The following is a 12,261-nucleotide window of genomic DNA, read 5'->3' as shown; positions in this document are numbered from 1 at the left end:
AGAAGAAAAAGTCAAATTAACGGTAAAGTTATAAAACATAATTTTTAATATAAAATAAATTTAATATATGAAACAAGAATATTTACACAATATATATTTATATATGATACTAAAATGAGGGTATTTATATTTTACTTATATAAAATATAAAATTTTAATAATAAAATTAAATAATATATATAATAAACGATCAATGACTCGATTAATTTCTTCTAGTTGATAAAGCTCTAGGTGGTACCCAAACCGGTCCCCCATCTAGTTTTACAACATTGAGATAATAGCGATTGTTAGATTGGGGTTCTACAATGAGAAAGAATATTAAAAGTAATCATTTTTTTTGGTGAAAATTAATAAAAATAACAAAATACTTTTTAGCAGAGAATTGGTAAATTCTGAAATAAAAAATCAGATTAACTTGTGATAATTGCGGGTGTTGGTATTGGGTACACCTACTTGTACATGATAAGTTACAGGGTAATTATAGAAAAATGAAATTAATAAATTTTAAAATATATTCTCTCCGTCACTTTATGTTCTTTACATTTAAGGACGGGAGATTGACACGCATTTTGAAATTCTCGTAAAATATGATTTCCTAAATCATTTTAAATATTTTTTTAAATAAAAATTTAATGTTTAAATTTTTATACAGAAAACAAAGTTAAAAATAAATTATAGAAGTATATTTTATAATAACCTTAAAATGTGTGCCAAACAAGAGTGAAAAATATGTAAATAAATGAGTGGGATGAAGGGAGTAGTAGGTATAAATAGACTACATATAAAAATTAATAAAATACCAAAAACGTTAAGGACATCTATTACTATTATATAAAAGACAAAATATTGAAAATTTTAGTACGGTACCTGATTTTTGACACACATTAAATTTAGTGAATAACACTTATTTTAATTAAAAGTTTTATTAGCCTTAGTAATCGAATTATAATAGAAAAAAAAATAAAAATCGTTTTCAACTATAACACATTATCTTTTTTTATTACTCTCAATTAAAACAACTTCTCTAGATATCACGAACAAGTTTATTTAACAAAATAAAATAATAATATTATAGCCACTAATTACTAATAAATTGCCTTTTTCAGTTTTTTAATTGTCTATTTTATTTAATTATTATTTTACTTAAACACTTTGTTAAGCTCCAACAACTTAACATCATCATCCTTATTACTCGACAACAACAACAATCTCATCTTATCTCATCGTAGTTTAAGACAATGCAAAAACCCTCTGTTCTTAAATCAATGCAAAAGTCAAAACCAGTGGCATCTCTGACTAGTAACTGTTGCGAATATATTTTGTACGGGTTCACGGTAAAAAATATTTGTTTTATATAATTTTTACCATTAATTTAAAGACAAACATACTCAAAGTAAGCATTATATTACAATTCAAGTACATAAACAAAATAAAAAAATATTTGATTTTTGAAGTCGAATTATTTATCTATCTATCTATCTATATTATTATATTAAATACGAAACTTTATGGTGCTTCCTTCAATTACATAATTGCCGGTTCTTAAAAAAATTTAGTATTTTACTCAATTGCCCTTACGTAATTAATATCTAAACAATTACATTTATAAGTAAAATACGTTGCCTTTTTTATTTTCACCAACTAAAACAATTTTTTCCTCTACAAATATTTTATACAATTCTTTTTAATCTATCTATACTATATTATTATAAGCGAAACAAGGTTTCGTTTGATCGGTTGGTTAACGCCCTCCTAAAATGTATGTTAACACCTTCCAAAAATAAATTATGTATCTGATATAACTACGAACTCTATGAATTCTTATTCAGCCTAATTTCTAATTGCACTCAACTTCTTATTTACCTTTTTTATAAGAAACAAACACTTCCAAAATTAATTTTAATAATTCATATTATAATATAACAAAATCATTAATAAATCAAGAAAATATTAAAAAAATACCAAATCCACATACACCGTTGTTATTCAATATTTCAAGCGACCGATATAGACTGTAGTAGTATAAGGACTTTTTAAGATTTTATTTATCTAAATTTTGAATTCTTCAATAATATAATACATACAAAATAATACGTAAATATTTTAATTTTGTTAATATGAATAATATATAATTATGGTATTTTATAATCGTTTGGTCGGTTGGTTAACACCTTCCTAAAATGTATGTTAACATCTTCCAAAAATAAATCATGTATTTGATATAACTACAGTCTCGAATTATTATTCAACATAATTTCTAATTGCACTCAACTTCTTTCTTACCTTTTTTATAAGAAACCAAACACTTCTAAAATTAAATTTAATAATTCATATTATAGTATAACAAAATAATTAATAAATCAAGAAAATATTAAAAAAATACCAAATCCACATACACCATTATTATTCAATATTTCAAGCGACCGATATAGACTGTAGTAGTATAAGGACTTTTTAAGATTTTATTTATCTAAATTTTGAATTTTTCAATAATATAATACATACAAAATAATATGTAAAATTATTTTAATTTCGTTAATTTGAATAATATATAATTATGGTATTTTATTATTTATTTTTATAAAATAATAAAATTACAAATATTATAATCAGTCCGTGCATCGCACGGGTTATAGGCTAGTACATTTTATAAGCAAACATGTTGTCTTTTGTATTTTCTCAAAATAAAACAATTTTTTCTCTAAAAATATTATGGACAATTCTTTTTAAAATATGTTGATTATCTATCTATCTTCAATACTATCTATCTATCTATACTATCTATGTTATTATATTAAAGACGAAATAATGAAAGTTTGGTTGGTAGTCGGTCTGCTCACCTTAATTATAACAATATTTTAAATAAATCACTCTCACAAATAGATTAAAATTTATAATAGAATTATATAAATACAAATAGAATTATAATATATCTAATGAACTTGATTTAAACAAAACAATATATAATATGCACCCGGACCGGGCTAAACAAAATTACAAAATTGATCCAATTTGAAATAAAAATTAAAAATAGACTACATATAGTTAGATGGATTTATAGTCTCACACTAAAACAAAATAATAAAGACCAATAAAAATTTGAAAGGAAATTCATTTGATCGATATATGTCATCAGGTTGAAAAAAAATAATAAATGGGCTAAAACAAAAATAAATATTTGAAAGAAAATTTGTTTAGCTTATTTAATTTCATCAGGCTAAAATAAAATTAAATATATTATCCGTTATGTCTAAAAGAAAATAATATTTACCTAATTATCCCGCGTTAAAATAAAACTAAACAAAAAACTAAATATAATTAACTAGATTTAGTTGATATAATAGGAGGCTAAAACCAAAATTTACTATATCATGCTAAAACAAAATAATAAATATTACTATATAAAGCTAAAACAAAATAATAAATATTACCTATCAAGCTAATAAAGTATTTACTGAACCGGTTTAAAACAATTTTTTTTTGAAATGTAATAAGTTGGTCAATATAATATCATCACGCTAAAATAAAATATATTATTTATTCTGTTTAAAACAAAATATTATTCATCCAGATCTAAAATATTATTATAGCCCGCAAGGGTTGACTCAGTTAGTTAAAAGGGGATAACTATCATCTTGGTCACAGGTTCGAATCCCACGGAAGGAGATTTTATAATTATGCCTCCTGAACTCGAGCCTGTCGCTTAAATGCGATTTACCTTGGTTCACGTGATTTACAGGTTATTGTGTGAGTAAAGCGCACCCGAATGGTAACAGCTGCGAGTTCTCTACGATAAAAAGAATATTATTATAAATAAATTAAATATAATTTGCTGACTGATATAATGGGCCTGAGACTAAAATAAAATAATATATAATATTGTTATGCGCTAAAATTAAACAAATTAAACTAAACTAAATATGAATATAATTAGTTGGATATGGTCGATATTAGATAATTCGTATTTTATTGATGTGAGCTAAAATTTACCCTTTTTAATTAAAACATAATTATATTTCATAAACACGCCAATAAATATCAATAGAAATTTATCTTTCAATCGGTCTTATTTTTTTAAAACTAAAATATCACTAAATTATACACGTGTATATTTAAAATTATTATCAAATCATATTATTAAATATTTCTAACAAATAAATTTTAGAACTTAAAATTTTCACTTAAAATTAAATTCAAAAATCATATAATATTAAAAACATTTGTGCATTGCTCGGATTTTGGGCTAGTATTATATAAAATATGAAACATTGAAAGTTTTCGTACGATACCTGTTTTTTGGTACACGCTGAATTTACTGAATTACCCTTATTTTACTTAAAAGTTTTATTAGCTTTAGAAATCGAATTATAATAGAAAAAGAAATAAAAATCGTTTTCAACTATAACACGTTACCTTTTTTATTTCTCTAAATTAAAATAACTTATTAAATATCATTCCCTTGGTAATCGAATAATAATACAAAAAGAAATAAAAGTCGTTACCAACTATAACACGTTATCTTTTTATTTCTCTCCATTAAAACAACTTATCTAAATATCACAGGCAACTTTATTTAATAAAATATAATAATAATATTATAACCGCTAGTAACTAATAAATTACCTATTTTAGCTACTTAATTATTTATTTTATTTGATTATTATTATACTTAAAGACTTTGTTAAGCTCCTTGACTTTAACAATCAATAAATTCTTAACTATTTTACAAGAATAACTTAACATCATCGTCCATGTTCCTCGACAACAATAACAATCTCATCTCATACTACAAACCCCCTCTTCTTAAAATAATGTAAAAGAATTTACTGAATTAACCTTATTTTACTTAAAAGTTTTATTAGTTTTATGAATCAAATTATAATAGAAAAAGAAATAAAATTCATTTTCAACTATAGCACGTTACCTTTTTTATTTCTCTAAATTAAAACAACTTATTTAAATATCATTCCCTTGGTAATCGAATTATAATAGAAAAAGAAATAAAAGTCGTTACCAACTATAACACGTTACCTTTTTATTTCTCTTAATTAAAACAACTTCTCTAAATATCACAAACAAGTTTATTTAATAAAATATAATAATAATATTATAACCGCTAATAACTAATAAATTACCTTTTTCAGCTACTTAATTGTTTATTTAATTTAATTATTACTTTACTTAAAGATTTTGTTAAACTCCTTGGCTTTAGCAATCAATAAATTCCTAACTGGTTTACAAGAATAACTTAGCATCATCATCCATATTCCTCGACAACAATAACAATCTCATCTCATAATGCAAACCCTCTCTACTTAAAACAATGCAAAAGTCAAAATCATCTGCAGTTTTATATAATTTTTAGTATTAATGAAAAGACAAATATACTTAAGTAACTATTATCTTAATATTAAATTACATAAACAAAATAGGAAAAAAAATATTTGATTTTTGAAGTAGAATTATTTATCTATCTATATTATTATATTAAATACAAAACTTTACGATACTTCCTTCAATTACATAATTTCCATTTCTTAAAAAAAATTAATATTTTACTCAAATGCCCTTAATTAATATCTAACCAATTACCTTTATAAGTAAAACATGTTGCTTTTTTTTTTATTTTCACCAACTAAAACAACTCTTTTTCTACAAATATTTTAGATAATTCTTTTTAATCTATACATTTTTTAGTAAAACATGTTGTCTTTTCTATTTTCTTCAAATAAAACGCCTCTTTCTCTAAAAATATTATGTACAACTCTTTTAAATATATGTTGATTATCTATCTATCAATCTATCTATCTTCTATATTGTCTATACTATTATATTAAAGACGAAACAATCTAAGTTTTGTGGGTAGTCGGTCTGGTAACCGTAATTATAGTAATATTTAAAATAAAACACTTTCATAAATAGAAAAATATTCATAACAAAATTATAATATGTCTAATGATTTTCGTTAAAACAAAAATAATATATAAAATTCACCCGGCCGGGCTAAACAAAATTATACTATTGATCAAATTTTAAATAAAATATTAAAAAAATTACATATAGTTAGTTGGATTTGAAGAATCGGGCTAAAATAAAATAATAAATATTATTGATCTCACTAAAATATTATATTATTGGACCAGACCTTAACAAGAATAAAAATTTGAAAGAAAATTTGTGGAGTCGATATAATGTCATCAAACTAAAATAAAATAATACATATTATCCATTCGGTCTAAAATAAAATAATAATCAACATGGGATAAAAAAATAAAATAAAATAGTAAATATTATTAGCTCGATTTAGTTAATATAACGGGCCTCAAGCTAACATAAATTTTTTGTCATTGATAAATAAAATTTTAACATGGATTCGGGTTTTAACATATTAAATTAACATAAATCTGAATATAGTTAGTTGGATTTGATCGGTGAACAGAGTAATGACAATTCACATATTATTGATCTCATCTAAAATTTACCTTTTAATTAAATATAATAATCTTTTGTAAACACGCCTATAACTATCAATAAAAATAAATTTCAATCAGTACGTTATTTTTAAAACTGTAATATAACTAGCTTATACAGCGATGTGTATATTAATAAGCATTATCAAATCATATTATTAAAATTTCAAATAAATAAGTTTCAAAACTTAAAATTTTTACTTCAAATTAAATTTAAAAAATTATGTAATATTAAAAATAATCTGTGCATCGCACGGGTTTTAGGCTAGTAATACAAAATACAATTGCTAAAAAATATATTGTCAAAAACAATAAGTATAGAATATAAACAATAACAGAACATATGTAACGCAAATAACAAAACTATATTTCTTTTTTTAAAATCTATATATTTCACAAAAATAACATAAAAATAAGAGCACATATAAACTAAATTGAAAAACTTAAATTACAAATAGCAAATTAATAAAAATTATAATTCAATAAAACTAATAGATTTAGGAAAAAATTATAACGTAAGCAAATTCAAAAAAAATATGCAGCACATAACAAAATTAAAGAACATATAAAATTATAATTAATGAGTATAAAAAAAGTAAAATAAAACATAATAGACACTAGATACATTTAATTAAAAATTGTTAGGTCACTCAACACTATAGCATGGGGTTGAATATAGTGTTTATATAATCAAATCGATTTAGAACACAAGTATGTAACAATAATCAAGTTTATTCAATATAATAAACTCTGTTACAAAGTAGATTAAACTACTCTCTCAGTGATGTATGATAATATCACTAAGAGCTGCTAGGTTACAATGTATAATGTTCTCGTGAATGATAACACATCTAGTGTAAACCCTAAGTTGTGTTTATATAGTACACAGTTACAAGATATCTCCTAATTATTATAATAATGATTTTGTTTCCTAAAATATATCAATCAGAGATTATCTGTTGCAGTCCTATAGCTGTCCAATTCTTCATGCATATCTTTACTTTGTTTAGTCCAGATGCTCTCCTAGATATCAGCCGCACTTTACTCCTGAAGCACATCCTTACTTAAGTTCCGATATCACAAGTTCTGATATCTTCCTGTTTTCAGTAAATCCTGATTCCCAGCTAATTCCTGATATTAAGTTCTAAAACTAAACACATCAGATTAGTCATGACATCACAAATATATCTAACAATCTCCCCCAACTTATAAATTATGAAAAATATACAAGTTAACAAATTTGATGATGTCAAAAACATTTAAGTACAAATGCAATGAAATATTTATTTTAAACAACTAAATACAACTTACAGTACATGTAGCTTTACCAATATCACTGGATCAATCTGAATCCATAGTGATTCCTTGTAAAGTCTGTTACCAGCTTGTCCTCAGCATTTCTCAGAACTTCAACTAACTGTGCTTTGACTTGCATCAGTTCTTCATCTTCATTATCACCAATCTGATAAATGGCTGCTCTGAGTGCAAAAATGTGATTTCTTTCCAATCCATCACCAAGTCTGATTACCCTTGGATGAGAGGAGTCTTCATTGTAGTATAGACATTTCACTTTCAGTATAACTTCTATCTTAGCAGAATTCTTCTTCATTGGAATTTCTCTTCCATCATCTTCAACTATCTTTGAAATAAATTCTGCAACCCTTGATTCAGAGATTCTGGCTTATGGTCTTCATCATGAAATTTGACCATCTTTTGGTAACCTCAGACTTTATCTCCAAAAGATAATGAATGAATTGAAGTTCTTTAAGAGATTTGTTCAGCACATCTGATTCTGACATTCTGTATGTTCTTCCATATTTAAGAAATAGAATCAGCTTTTTCTTGACTTTACTCTTATCATGAGTATCCATTATCACTTGAGCAGATATAACCTTGTCAAGGTGTTTCTGTGTAACTTCCTCAAGTGGTTTGTCAGTTAATAAAAATGGATCTTTGATAGTTACTTCAACTCTTGTTTTCTTCTTGGCTTGGCTTGATCCTAACCCAGATCTGTCTCTTGCTTCTCTGGCATTCACTCTAACAGTCAAGAAATCAGATAGCAGTTGACTTTTCCTAGGATCTGATGGTTTAACATTTTTTCATAGGAGTTTCTTCTTATCAGCAATTGTAATCTTGCCCAAATCAATTTGAGCTCTGTCAGAGGTTGATGTCTTGATGACTTGTTCAGGATTTGCAGATTCTTCTGTAGCTTGCTGTTCTAAAATTTCTTCAGGATTTGTCAAGTTCTGAACTTCTTCACTCTGAATAACTTGAGCTATGTCAGAGGTTGTCTTAGATTTTTCTGTCATCTTTCTTCTTTTCAGAGTTTCAACAGTTTCATCTTCTGCAGCAGCATCATTAAAGACTTGAACCATCTTGCACACAGGATCCATCAAAATTTGAGGAATCTTCATTTTCTGCTTCTTGACTGTCTCCCCGACTTTTCTGTTTCCCTTGTCTTTGGGATCGGTAGTAGTTTGAGATCTAGTCCTTGATCTAGGAATCTCTGTGGCAGATCTTTCTTTTATCACAATCACCTTTTCTTTTGGCCTTGGTGGCTTTTTAACATCAGAAGCTTTTGACTTTGGTTTGCTCTTCTCAGCAGCAAATTTAGCTTCTTCTTCTATTAATTCCTATAAATCCACTCCTGGATTATCCTTAAGGAATAGTCTCTTTGCCAGTTCTTCATCAATAGTTTGAATTTTGGGATCCTTGTAAAAGAATGTTGCTTTCTTTCCCTTGAATTTCAGAGTCGGCAAAAACTTCTGTGAATCTTGGCTTCCAACTTGAATCATTACATCAGAAGTAGTTGTCAGAACTTGATCATCAGAATTTGTGATGTTAGGTCACACAACACTGTAGAAGGGGGTTGAATACAGTGTTTACACAATCAAATTGATGTGAACACAAGTATGTAACAAATATCTAGTATATTCAATAAACTCTGTTACAATATGAACTGTTGTTCTCTCTCAGTGATGAACAAATATCACTAAGAGCTGCTAGGTTACAATGAATAATGTTTCTCGATAATGATAACACATCTGGTGTAAACCCTAAGCTGTGTTTATATAGTACACAGTTACAAGATATCTTCAAATTAATATGGAATATAATTCCGTCTCCTAAAATATATCAATCAGATATCTTCTACAAGTCTTCTAGTCCTCTAACTCTTCATGCATATCTTCTTTTATTTTAGTCCAGATCTTCTCCTGTAAATCAGTCTCATTCCTTATCTGAAGTCTTCCCGCACTTAAGTACTGATATATATCTTCTGACGCCTTAAGTTCTGATATTAAGTTCTGACTTCAGTAAGTTCTGATTTCAGTAAGTTCTGATATGTCCTGTTGTTAAGTTCTGAAAACTAAACACAAATCAGATTAGACATGCCATCTCAAATATATCTAACAATCTCCCCAACTTGTAAATTATGAAAAATATACAAGTTAATAGATTTGATGTCAAAAACATTTTAAGTACAAATGCAATAAGAGTTTAAATTGACAATTAACTACAACTTACAGTCCTTGTAGCTTTTACCAATCTCACTGAGTCAATCTGAATCCAAAGTGATTCTTGACAAAGTTTGATATCGGCTTTTCTTCTTTATTCCTCAGGACTTGAGATAGTGTAGCTTTGACTTGCTTCAATTCTTCATTCTGACTTTCAATATGGTAGATTGCAGACCTTAATGCTGAGATATGGTTTCTTTCTAAACCGTCAACAAGTCTGATCACCCTTGGATGAGAAGAATCTTCATTGTAGCACAGACATTTCTCTTTCAGAATGACTTCAAGTTTAGCAGAATCCTTCTTCATTGGAATTTCACTTCCATCATTTTCAACTATATTTGGAATGAACTCTGTAACCCTTGAACCAGAAATTCTTGCTTTATCTCTTATGGTCTTTATGATGAAGTTTGACCATCTCCTGGTAATATCAGACTTTATCTCTAAAAGATAATGAAAGAATTGAAGTTCTTTCAGAGATTTATTCAGCACTTCTGATTTTGACATTTGATATGTCCTTCCATCTTCAAGAAATAGAATCAGATTTTCTTTGACATTATGCTTGTCATGAGCATCCAATACCACTTGAATAGAGATAACCTTATCAAGGTGTTTCTGTGTAACATCTTCAAGAGGTTTGTCAGTCAATAGAAATGGATCTCTTGTAAGTACTTCAACTCCTGTCTTGATCTTAGCTTCATCAGAACCTAGTCCGGCTCTGTCCCTTGCTTCTCTGGCTTTCAATCCAACAGTCATGAAATCAGATAACAATCGGCTTTTCTTTGGATCTGATGGTTTGACATTCTTCCATAGGAGAGGTTGATTTCTTGATGACTTGATCAAAATTTGTTGTTTCTTCTGTAGCTTGCTGTTTCTCACTCTGAACAACTTGAGCTTTATCAGAGGTTGTCTTGGATCCTTTAGTTATCTTTCTTCTTTTCAGAGTTTGAACATCTTCATCTTCAACAGCAGCATCATCAAATACTTGTACCAGTTTGCATACAGGTTTCATCAAGATTTGAGGAATTTTCATCTCCCGTGGCTTTGTTGGTTCATCAACTTTTCCTTTCCCTTTATCTTTTGGATCAATCTCAATTTGTGATCTTGTTTTGGGCTTTGAAGCCTCAGAGCTTTCTTTGATAACAATGCCTTTTGCCTTAGGCCTTGGAGGTTTCTTTGCAATAGAAGCTTTAGACTTTAGATTTGTCTTCTCAGCTGCAAATTTAGCTTCTTCCTCCTTGAGTGTTTCCAAATCCATTCCAGGATTATGCTTTAGAAATAGTCTTCTAGCAATTTCTTCATCAAGTGTCTGAATTTTAGGATCTTTGTAGTAGACAATAATCTGCTTTCCCTTTAGCTTCAGAGTTTGCAAGAACTTCTGAGAGTCTTGACTTTCAGCTTGGATCAGAACATCAGAACTTGATATCAGATTTTGATTGTCAGGACTTGCTTTCAGAACTTGAGCATCTACAGCTTCAGAACTTGTCTTCTTCTGTAAAGAAGATTTTCCAGCATAAGAAATTCGCTTCACTTTGTTGCTTTGCCCTTTAACTTGAACTTGAACTCTACCATTGCTAGGGTTTCCCTGGTCATCAGCCTCATCATCTTTTTTCTTCAGTACTTGATCATTAGAACATTTGTACTTAACTACCTTCTCCCCCTTTTTGGCATCATCTGATAGTAGGAGGGAGAGAAGAAGTTCTACTGAAGATTGAATTTCATTCAATTGAGTTTGTTGAGAAGCTTGATTCTCCAGGACCTCAGTAATTTGGGCATGTTGCTTTTCCTGAACCTTCTCAATTGCTTCAACTTTCTCATGAATAGGTCTTATAAGTCTTGACTTGTCTAATTTGAGAGTCATATCTAGCTTTTCAGCTGATTCCAGAAGTTTGTCAACTTTTTCATGAGTTTGAGAGTGCAGACCTTGAAGAGATTTAGTACTTAGAGCTGTAACCTTGAGTTGAGTCTTGAAATCAGAATTTGACAGCAACTCATCTGCTTTGGCAATATGCTCTATCAGAACTTTAGAGCTTGAATGAAATTAGATTCATTCCACTTCTTGGTCCACTCAACACCTCTGTGAGTTTCTTCCTAAGGAACAGGAGCATCTTGTTCAACAAATTTTTTAATTAATGCTTCCTTTCCAAGAATGGGAGGTGGAGTATCTACTGAAACACTATCTCCAGAACTTGAAGAAGACTCATTATCCTCTGATAACACAAGAGTGTGTGAGGCTATAGGAGATTCTGGAACAACTTCATCTAAAATCTGATCTTCAG

Source organism: Apium graveolens, chromosome 2 (genome assembly GCF_009905375.1).
Source record: "Apium graveolens cultivar Ventura chromosome 2, ASM990537v1, whole genome shotgun sequence".
Taxonomy (NCBI): domain Eukaryota; kingdom Viridiplantae; phylum Streptophyta; class Magnoliopsida; order Apiales; family Apiaceae; genus Apium; species Apium graveolens.
The sequence above is the reverse complement of the archived record's forward strand: the minus strand, read 5'-3'. Positions refer to the sequence as shown.